Genomic DNA, 12,051 nt, shown 5'->3' on the forward strand with positions numbered 1-12,051 from the left:
CAGCATTAGGAGATATACCTAATGCTAAATGATGAGTTAATGGATGCAGCACACCAATATGGCACATGGATACATATATAACAAACCTGCATATTGTGCACATGTACCCTAAAACTTAAAGTATCATAATAATAATAAAATTTTACACTGTAGACTATAAGTGTGTGAAAACGAGCCTATTTCATCAGTGATATGCAATAGAAATCCACCCTGTGCATTGATCTTGTGGATTTACACATTCAGGCATGAACCGGAGTATGAGAGGTTGGCATTTTGCAAGGGAGATTGACAATTCTTATTTTGAACATCTACAATGTGTCAGATAATTTGCATATCTGGTCCTCACGACAACTATTTTAGTTAAGTGTCGTCATTATTTTAGAGATGAGGAAATGGAGACTCAGGGGTTTTATAGCATGCTCAGATTATCCACAATTAAAACCCGTGAGGCCCCAAAGCATGGATTCTAAGCACTTTGCCTTTCAGGAGTATAAGGTGTGGGAGTCGCATTCACCCGGGCTGCATGTGGTTAATCAGGGATGAAGGGGAAGGAAGGTGAGGGTTTAATGGCCACTGCACCTTTTCTCCCACTCCAAGGTGGCCCTTCCCGAGCAAACAGGAAGTGATTTCACTGTCATGCCTTCACAAAGGAAGTAAAACCCTCTGACTGTCACCTAAACTGTGACCAAAGCAACCCAATTACCATCAATCAGATCCACAGAGAAAAGGTTGCCTCATGTGATGTCAAGAGCCAGTGACAGTTACAAGCAAAGGAATCTTCTGGCAAAAGTGGAGTCATGGTGTGGGTGGGAAGGAAGGAAATGAGGAAATGAGGGATGGAGGTAGGAGGAAAGCGAAGGAGGGAGGGAGAAAGAAGGGAAGTAAAAGGAAGGAAAGAAGGAGGGAGGGAGGAACGAAGGAGGGAGGGAGGAAGGGAGGGAGGGAGGGAAGGCGGGAAGGCAGGCAGGCAGGCAAGAAGGCAGGCAGGCCATACTTAAACATAAGTGAAAAGAAAGTGCTGAACTTTGGTTTCATTGAATTTTACCCCCATATGTCTTCAAAGTACTCAGGACTTGGGGGAAAAATGAAAATAAATAAAAGGGAAGAAAGCAGCAGAGCCTTGTTACTGAAGGCATCAATGTCATAGGGATTTGGGAGAATCACACAGATGGATTCATCAGCAGAGCATGAGAGCAGAAAGGACTTTGGATAGGAGTCAGGACACCTGGCTCTGCCTCGCCCTAGCTCTGTGACTTTAGGCATACCTTTTCCTTCTTTGGGCCTCATTTTCCTCCAGAACGAGGGTGGTGGTTCAGCACCTTACTCCCCCAAGCGGTCCACGACCGGCAGCAGTGGCATCATCTGGGAGCCTGTTGAAAAGCTCCACCCGGAGCCACTGAATTTGCATTTCACAAGTTCCACATAAGGCTCACACACATATGAGCATTTGGGAATCCCTACTCTAGACTGGAGATTTTAAGGTATTCTATCCCGTTTATCCTGTCCCCAGCATCCACCTTCACTGCATGCAGTTTCATGACTAGTGATAGGGGAGTGGCCTGGAATCCTCTGGGGAGTTGAGTGGCCTCCCCCGACTTCTCCTCTCTTCTCACCTGACCTCATCTGGGGGAAACAGAAGTGTTTATTCTGGGTGTGTAAACTCTCGCTGGGCTGAGCATTCTCAGAATGTCACTCATGACGGCTGCTGCAAGGAGCAGAGAGCTTACCTGGTGAAGAAGGGGCTTCAGCTGCAGTGGGACTCGTATCTGCGAATGCAGAGGAATGTTTTAGTTTGACCAACTACATGGTGGAAAACCGAAGGGCAGATGGATAGAACTAACACTATCACAATCCAGTTTTTTCATGTGTGGGTTCAGGTGTGCTCGCTGGGTCAAAGCATCACCTGAAACATGACACACACAGCCAAGCAGGAGAGGTGTGGACCCCCAGCCCTGGCCTCCCGTGGGCACATCTGATCAAGACCAGTACAGCAAGCAGAAGGTGTGCCCTGGTGGAGGGGCCACTTCTGTGTCTACGGATGAAGAGAACATGAACCTCAGTTTCTGTGAAAAGGATGCTGGGGTTTCTGTTTACACTGAGGTTCATACCCTAGACAGAATAGCCAGTATCTATATATGTTCATTTGCCACAGAGAAAGGGAAAAGTTAATCATATTGAACTTTAGAAATGTGACAGGCAGAAAACATTACCAGAGGGCGTGTCCACTTCTGCTGAGGTTGAAGACGCATCTGTGTATTAACAAAGAGAGCAGGACACAAACATGAGTGGAAGAAGGCCAGCTGTGTCTTTTCATTGTGGTTTACTCTGCAGTAAAAATGATCATTACTGAGGCTCATTTTCTGAATAGAATATGACACATATGAAGCCAGTCTCATTAACTTAAACAGTACTACAAAGGAGACTTTACCAGGTGGAAAGGTCACTTCTGCTGAGGTTGAAGAGATCTCTAGAGATAAAAGGAAGAAGAGACATACACCAGTGGAGGGGACTCCTGGGTTTCTGTTTTTACTGAGGCTATGTTGGGGACAAAATTTTTGAGTTCTATTTAGATAAACAGATCTCCAAGAAGAGGCACTGATGGGATAGCACACAGAGTGTTCTACCTGGTGTGGAGGTCACGGCAGTGGAGATGAAAGCTGCAGGTGAACACAAAGGACAAGGGAGCAATAAGACAGTCTCGTGAGGCACACATGCCTCTACAAGATGCAGGAGACAGGAAGGTGGTGTCCTGGATCAGTGACTGCCAGGCTTGTCCTCCTGCTCTGCAGCCAGGAGCCATGGCAAGTCATCTCCAGACCCCCCACTGCCTCCAAGCCACCCCTCCATTCCTTCCTGTGGGTCTCCATTCCTCTTGCCAACATGTTACTTCTTCCCATGGAGGTAGAAGTGACTGTCTGAGGGGGCCACAGCCATGGGCCAGGTTTCTCAGTGGTATGGAGCTAATCTAACAGATTCTGTGAGTGAGGACTTGCTTTCCCGGCCTTTCTCCTTTCAAATGATTGGCGGCAGTGACCCAGGAAAAGTTCAGCTCTGCAGATTGGAACTTTCCCTAGCAGGCTGTCCCAAGATCTAGCTGAGGGTGGGGAGGGGTGGCAGGTCCATTTGTCTTTTGTACTGTTTCCCGCCAATCCAGCTTTATCAGTAATAAAGGCCTCATTTTGCTGCTGAATCTGATGTTTTATACCTCATTTGCTTCAACACCTAGAGCAGGGAAGATCACTCTCCTTATTATCCCCCTTCCCTCACCAACCCCCCCCCCTCACAAATCCCACTACACTCTACTTGTGAAGTTCTTGAACTCAGAGTCACATTAGAAACTCCTCAGATAATTCCAACCAGCAGATCAGGGAAAACCATGGCTTGACTTCTTTCCATTCTGGAAACACCACTTGGTGGCTGGTCTCCAGGAGAAGTTTTCTCCACAGACTCAAGTAGGTGATTACCTTAGACCAGTGGTCCCCAACCTTTTTGACACCAGGGATTGGTTTTGTGGAAGACAAATTTTCCACAGATGGCGGGGAGGATGGTGGATGGTTTCAAGATCAAACTGTTCTACCTCAGATCATCAGGCATTAGTCAGATTCTCATAAGGTACACTCAACCTAGATCCCTCACATGTGCAGTTCACAACAGGGTTGTGCTCCCATGAGAATCTAATGCTGCCACTGATCTGGCAGCAGGCAGAGCTCAGGTGTTAATGCTCGCTTGCTCATCATTCACCTCTTGCTTTGTGGACCACTTCCTAACAGGCTATAGATCCCTACTGGTCTGTGACCTGGGGGTTGAGGACCCCTGCCTTAGACTACCAGTCAGTGAATGTCCTCATGGATTCAACTTGGCCTAATGGGTTGTACAAATTTTTCCCTTGGCTTATGCATTGAGCTGAGCTGCCCAGAATTCATTGAACATCAGGGGATCAGAGTCGGCCTTTAAGAGTAAGGTTAATATAAACATATTTAAAAACTCAAAAGATGACTAAAAATGAAAGAATTTAACCAGGACATAAAAAGTTGTTTAATAAATTCACTGGAAAACCAAACAAAAAAAATTATAGCAAGCAAGATGGAACCCAAAATAACACTTAAATTACCTGTTGAGGTGGTTAGAGCAGTATTCAAGGATACTGGAAATGAGAAAAGGTAATAGGTCAAAACCTACCAAATGGCAAACAAATTTTGTTTCACAGTTAATTTGTTTTCTTCTCTGTGTCCCTAGAACACAGAAACCATGGTTTTCATTTATTTAATTAACAAATATTGACCGCCCACTCCTCTGTGCCAGGGCTGGAGTAAAACAGCCAACAAAACTACATATGGTTCTTTCTGTCCTCAAAGAGAGGACTGTGTCATGGGAAATTCAGATGAGGTCAAATGACTATACACATAAATGTAAAATTGCAATTGTAGCCAGTGCTATGAAGGAGAGATGCACGATGGTACCAGAGCCCATGGCAGGTGATCGGACCTAGCCAGGAAAGTCCTCTCTCTATCTTACCATCCTCCAACCACCACCTCATGCCAGGCAGAGGGTCTGGCCTGGATGAGGCACCCTGCTCAAAGACGATGACAACTTGACACCACACCGCCCCCAAGCCTTCCTAGTCTTGGCCCCAGTGGCGGACAGAGGTGATCCTGGTGTCCCATTTGCATACGTTTGCAGTGCAGTGGGCAGACAGCATTACCAGGTGAAGGAGTTACTTCTCCTGAAGTGGAAATTATGCCTGAATATGAAACATGAGCAGAAATGTTAGTCAATTGATCAGAAAATTTTTATTCATTTTCTGATTATACACAGTTCTGCCTTTACTTTGGTCTCATTTACTAGGAGGCTTTGTTGTTGGAAAAATTCACCTATGATGACTAGTTGTTTTCCACCCTCTCAAATTCCCATCTTCCTGAATTAAAAACATTTACACGGTTATAAATTAAATCCTTCCTGAACTGAAACATGCTTTCCTGTTCTTTTAAATAAAAGATACTGATCATACTTGAACCTGCATGAACTTGGACTCATTAGGAAGAGTATCATTGTTGTTCCAGGATTCAATACAGACCTCTCTCAAAGGATGTTGAGATAAGTGGGCATTTTTGCTCCATTTAGAAAGTGACACTGAATGTTTTTTTTGTTTTGTTTTTTTTTTTTTTGAACCTTCTATGGCTGTCAGAGCATCTGCTAGCATTTCCTGCCATTGCCAATGTAGCTTCTCTATTAGGTCTATACCTCCTAGCACCCTGCACTCCCTCCCCAACCTGTTGTCTCTACTAATATATAGTCAGTGGGGAGACCAGATAGCCAGCTGTTATGAGTGTGTAGAAAGTAAGAACAAGCTCTGAGTAACAGGCTCTGTGGTACACCTCTGTGGGTATTCGAACACTTGAGCTTGAATGCTAGGATCTCAGTTTGGGCTCATGAGGCACTCTTTGTCTATTTCTGGGTTCTAGTCTCTTTTCCAAGGGATTAATTTAGCCAAGTGACTCCTGGACAAATAGTGGTATAATTGTACTAGCTAGGTAAATTTCAACATAGCAATATCCCTAATATAGGTAATAAAGGACATACTAGGAAAAAACTTGTTACCAGGTGTAAGGGCTAAATCAGTGGCTGAAATTGAAGCAGGAACTGTCAAGACAAGCAAAAGTTAAGAGAAAATTGTAGTTAAATGCCATCCTTGTCAATGAAGTTCATTGGTAAAGATTTTTTTTAAATTACCCTGTTTACAAATTATGCCCCAGCCATGTTCCTGTTTCATTCTCCTATTCTCTGTTTATTAAGCTAAGGGGATTAATAATGGGGCAGGTGGGTCCTGGGGCTAGGACTCAAGAGACTGGGGTTCTAGTCTCTAGTCTTTGTGGAACAGGGTATGTGACCTTGGACAAGCTCCTTTGCATCTCTGAGCTTCAGCTACTACATCTGAAGGGCTAGTCCGTGGAGGAGTAGCATCTGTATCACCTTGTTAGAAATATGGGCTCCCAGGATCCACTAGAACCAGAATCTGTATTTTAACAAGATCTCCATGACAGCTATGTAAACATTAAGGTTTGAGAAGCACCAAGCGTGCAAATGGAGACGTCTATAGGCTTAGACATGCATGGGGGCCAGGAAGAAATGGGAGAGAGAACATGTGCCATATAAAGGAGGCAGTCATTTCCTGCTCAGCCCCAACCAATTGGTGCCCTGCTGAAATTCATGTTGACCATTCTCAGATTTTTCAATCAAAGCTGGAAATCTGGATTTTTGTAGGATATCTTCCATTATTAAGAGGTGGGATTAAAAATAATGTAAACATGCATAGGTAAAACTGAGTTGTCTGCATCCAAACACATGGCAGGCCAAAACTGCCCACTTGTGACTACCAGTCTGAGCAATCTCTAAGCTTTCTTCCAATTTTTAGAAAAATGTTACACTGTGATGGTGCCATGTGACTTGTTCTTGCCTAAAAGAACTGGTGGGCAATTTTCACAGATCCAGTCACCAAAAGAGCAGCATGTTTCCTTGTTTGATTTTCCTTAGAGGTTAGTGTTTACCAGTCCTGGCCGAAGGCTTTGAGATTTTTGGAAATAAGGACCGTGGAAATATGGACAGTTCAGAGAAAACTTGAGTTGAGCTGACTTGAATTGATGTGGTATTTCACTCACTTACTTAGCCAAACAGTGGTTAACTTAAGCCTTAGGATGATCCCCAAAGTGCCCAGAGGAAGGAATTTTATAAAAGCACACATGGGCTGCTTACATTAGGGAGCCAAGCCAGAACTCGGCAGGTGACAGCACACACATCCCTAAGGAGGTGACTATGAAGCTCCCATCACAGTGTTCTTACACAAGTGTGACCCGACCACTCAGTCCCCAGGACAAGCTTCCGAGGTGGTTGTTTTCGTCCTCTTGTTCTACACATGAAGAAACCTTTCAGAGGTGAGATTTGACTGCTGTCACCCAATTGGTTAAGGCTGGAGCCAGAACGTAATCCCAGGTTCTCTGGCTCCAAGTCCTGCGAGGAGGCTGCATTGCCACTCAAAAGGCTTCAGTGGTCAAAGAAGTTTGAGAATCATTGGATTAAATCAAGTTATTTGTTTTTTTTTAAAGATCCCTTACTATAGGGCTTGTCAGAGACTTTAATGTGTTAATAGGCTGTGAATCTTCAAGAGAGGGATATGGCATTTCCCTAACTTACTTAGCTGCATAAATCCTTCTTTAAAATTTGCTTATCAATAGATTAATGTACTGTAATGTGGAACGCACTTGAGAGATGTGGTACTCCATTATTTTCTGAAAATGCAGATTAAAGTAGTTTTGCCTGAGATATCTGAAGTCTTGTGGTTTGGGGGTTAAAAAAACCCAGACTCACTGGACACCCAAATGTATGGACACTGATGAGGGTGTAAGTGAAGCCAGTCACAAAACTTGATTTCAAAGACCAGCTGTTGCACCAAAGAGGGAGGAAACAAACTAGACATATTGTGTGCTATGTATGGAAGGCACACAATCTCTGTCAATGTACTCCTTCATTTAATGAATGTATAAGCACCTTATACATTGATATGAGCTGATATTTAATTTTATATGAGATATAAACTCCAACCCTAACCATATGTAAAGCAGTCTACACATATCTGATTTATAGAAAGCAAGAAAGAAACTAAAATTACCAGGTGAAGTGATCATTTCTGTAGCTGATGTTGAGATTGTAAAACAAACAGGAATTTAGGTTTGTTTCATTGTAAAAATTTATATCTCAGATACATTAAAATTAGATACAGAACAACTTTTGAGATGTAAAATTAAAAATGACAAAGGTTTCTTTGTTGAGACTGAAAGAGTGACAGGGATGCAAAAGGCAGAAAGTGAGAAACACCCATTGGTTGTGAGAACCCCCTGGGATGGATCAGAGAGGCTGCTTCACTGAGGCACTGAAAAGTACATCGTTTCTAGAATGGCAAAGTACTAGGAGCCTTCCTAATTCTGACTTTAGGTTTCTAATGTTGATTTCCCATTTTCACCAAACTAGTTTTATAACACAATACTAAGTTGTCTGAGCACTAAAGGAAAGTGATTCCTTAACATAACAGAGCATATTATGACCCTTGATTCAGTATTCATTTACTTTTGTTAATTATCCATTACAGTTTAAATGCACAAATGACTCTAACCCTCCCACTGGAATGCAAGCTCCATGAGGGAGGGCAGGATTGTCTGTTGTGTTCATTGCTACATCCTCAGCACCTAGAATTGTGCCTGGCACATATGAAGTGCTCAATAAATGTTTGTTAAATAAATGGATGAATTCAATCCTTTTAGTATAGTCTTTGTCCTATAAAATTAAGATAAGCTCAGCAGTGAATATTGCATTGCATTTCCTTTTCTATTCTACTTTTTTGGCAAGAGAAAGAAGCATAGATAATGCACAAACTGGGCTGATTTTTTTTTAAAGGAAACTATCTCAAACCACAGAGGCCAAAAGAAGTTAGCGTTGAAGCTTTCACGTAGTATGTAGATGACAGGATCTGGGTTTTGTTCATGGAATTTTCTGGACCAGCACTGCAAAGTCAGCTTTAAAGCTCAAAACAGACAACTTTGGGACAAAGTCTAGGTAGTGCCATTACCCCAGTGAATGGTTCACAGAAGGGATCTGGTAATTCCTTGAAGACTGCAGAGACAGAGGGCCCTAAAGTGAACTCATTGGGCCTTGAGTCAAACACTGGGTAGATCAACAAATTAAGGGAAGCTGAGAATAGCCAAGAGGCCTCCAGAACCAAGATCAGGGCAGGATGTGGGGCTGAGGGACTTGGGGCTGACCCAGGGTTGTATTATATGTCATTATGTATCTACTGCCCCAGGGAGCTCAGTGCTGACAGTGGACCTTGGGCATTTGTTTAGAGGATGCCAGTGAGAACAAAACTTCCTCACATTGGTTTCCAGGTCCCCCACTGAGAGTCATGGCTCTGGCAGCCTCAGGAGAAAGCTGGAAGCGATTATCTGTGCAGATGAGCCCAGCATCCTCATGGTCGCCGCAGTTGTGGATGGACAGACCCAGATGGCCACGCTGGCCTAGTGTGGTCTCCATGCCTTGACACTGCACATCGTCCAGGAGGATGTGTCCCACGCCGCCACCCCCCACCCATGCAACAAAGTGGCCATTCCCTGGGGTGGCCAATGCCCTCCCCACAACCCAGCTGCTGGCACACCATGTGGGCAGCATTGACACCCCAGAGGTTGTCGCACACAGTCCCCCATGTGCCATTGTGGTAGACTTCAATGCGCCCTTTGCAGTGGCTCCTCCCATCTGCCAACCTGACAATGGGCAAAGCTGGGGGAGACCCAGAGGTTATCACTGGAATGTGATCAGCTCTTCTGGCAGACACTAGTGGGACTTTTCTTTAGTTCTTAAAACAATACACACTCTAAATTCCAAAACTCTGGACACTCTTGCTTCCTGCTTCTGGGTCCCACAGGACTAAGTCAAACTAGTGCTTACAAATTCAGTAACTGACTTTTTGAGGCTATTTGTGATTTCCAATATTTTGTTCCCTCATTCTCATCTTTGGATTAGAAATATGGCAATTACAAGGATAAGGATAAATAACTGTTTTGAGGCTGAGCCATCAAACTGATAGGCAATAGCGTGGGGATATGTCAGACTCAGCCTTTCATTATTTCATTATTACTGGGGCCCACTTTCACAGTTAAAAATATTTTTCAGGATCCAGAGACGAGACAAGTGGCAGCCACTTCTGTAATCTCTCCCTCTGTATCAGCTCCGTATTTTCTCAGTCCTGGAGAGACACGAATCTGGGTGGGCACTGACATTACAGGGAGTTCCCTAGAAAGATTAAATAATTAGGAAGCTTTGAGGGAAGCAATCAAAGGATTACCAATGCTGGGGCCCATTTCTGTCAATGCTGGGGCAACTTCAACAGTGAAAGGGAAAACCAAGGCATCATCACAAGCACATCAGCACTTTAAAAGATTAAGCCCAAACTACACAATGTCTCTGCATCACTTTTCCCTCCCGTGGGGGTGGCCCTCACTGTCTGACAGTAACTGGAAGCATCTATCTGAACTTTGTCAGGGTAGCGTCACTGATGGTCACCTGGGGGATTTGAAGCTACAAAGATGGATGATGAACATTTGATGCCATTTTAACTCAGAGTTTTTATGCTAACACACCATGACTTGTTTGAAACACTGAACACTAAGTCTTCAGATTAAAAAAAAAAAAAAAAAAGCTGTCATTTTCCAGGTGGTTTTTCTAAAAATTCCAAGAAATGCAGTTGAATGCTTGGAGCTCAGATTTTGCATTCCTAACTCAGGTCTCTCCAAGAGCATTATGAAATTCTTGGTACAAAATTAATTTTGCTTTACTTGAATTTAGAAAATTGTAAACTATGGATTGAGAAATGATGAAGGTGATTGGGATTGGAAAATCAAGCAGCAGAAGACAGAACATCACTGTGACAAGCAAGTAAAAAATTGACCAAGTGAAACGGACCCCTGCGCCCAAGCAGATGAAGCTGACTCTCAGGATCTGCATCCCCGGGAACTGGGGCTGGTTCCTGAGGCCCCTGTAGAAGGACCTGCAGGAGCAGTAGCTTGCTGCTGCTGTTGCTGCAGAGGGCGGTGGCTGAGCGGGCTCTCTCCTTGGAAAGACCCCTACTCTACGACAATCCTCCATGTCACCAGCTTGCCTCTCATGAGCACAGCTCTTATTGCACACAGCACCAGGGCCGGGGAAATTGCATTTGTTACATTTCCATTAGTCACAAATGGTCAGACCCTCAGCCTCAGAAAAACTGTTACAAAATAAAAGAATGGGGAATGTACCTGTTAGATGAAAATCGCTTGGGTGCTCCCCAGGAGTTGAAGAAGCTATGGCGTAAAAAAGAAAAATAATTAGCATAATTACATTCCAAACACACACAATGATATTTAATACTCTTCTCAAATATCATCTAAATCACATGTATGAGTCTGCCTGTAAACAACCCTATCCAGGCTCTTATCTGATAGTTACCACTTAAAATTTGATGGTACCCTGTACATGGGTGTGTATTATTCTGATTAAGAAAATAAAAGAAATAAAATTTATGTTGGGTTTGTGAACATTTGGCCCCATAGACAGGGGCGCCTTGTCAGAACCACAGAGTTCAGCAGCTGCTGCTGGGACCCAGGTGGGGCTACAGGTAGAGGAGCAGCGCCTGTCCCCAGCCCTTCCTGCCCCCAGGCTCTCCTGCCCCCAGGCCCTCCTGCCCCCAGGCCCTCCTGCCCCCAGGCCCTCCTGCCCCAGGTCTCCTTCCCCTATGGCCGCCTGCCTTCTCTGGATTGCCATGGCCTCTGTTGCATGAACCAACCCTTTGGTTCAAGTATTTTAGAGTCCTGTTGAAATGCTCTCATCTGTGGAAGGGATGACACATCAACCTGCTGACATCCAGCTGAGGGAATGGGCAACAGCCCTGGGTCTTTGCCTTCTGGGAGGGTGAAAGGGTCTGGAGCTCAGAGCATTGTTAAAGCTCATAAGGGAGACCCAGCATAGGCTGGGGTTGGGAGACCAAGTAGAGGTGATGGCTAGCCACCAGTCAGCAAATAAAATGGACACGACCTCATAGATACCTGGATGTCCAGCAGCTGTAGAATCTGCAGAGATAAAGGAAATGAAGGTGGTTTAATAATAGAAATTGGAATGGCAGAGTGGTTTAAAGATCATTGTTTCAGTTTAAATGTGACTCAAGGAAGCTGGGTATAAACAATCAGTCTTAAGCATCCAGGGCTCTCCCCTCTGGGTTTGTACAGCCAGGTGTAGGTTGTGGGATGTCTAACCTGGCTATAAACTTTGAGGCAGTGATGCTGATAGAATTTGCCTTCGTAACTAAAATACCAACAAAATGGTAATATTTTTGTGTATTTATGGTTTGTCTGATGCTTGACTAGATGTTCTACATGGGTTGCCTCAATTAATCCTCCTAATAACTCCATGGAATAAATGCCATGATTTTCTTTCTTTTACAATTAATTGAACTTTGCAGGTACTCAAGTTGAATGG

This window comes from Hylobates moloch, unplaced genomic scaffold, assembly GCF_009828535.3.
Source record: "Hylobates moloch isolate HMO894 unplaced genomic scaffold, HMol_V3 SCAFFOLD_3, whole genome shotgun sequence".
Lineage (NCBI taxonomy): Eukaryota > Metazoa > Chordata > Mammalia > Primates > Hylobatidae > Hylobates > Hylobates moloch.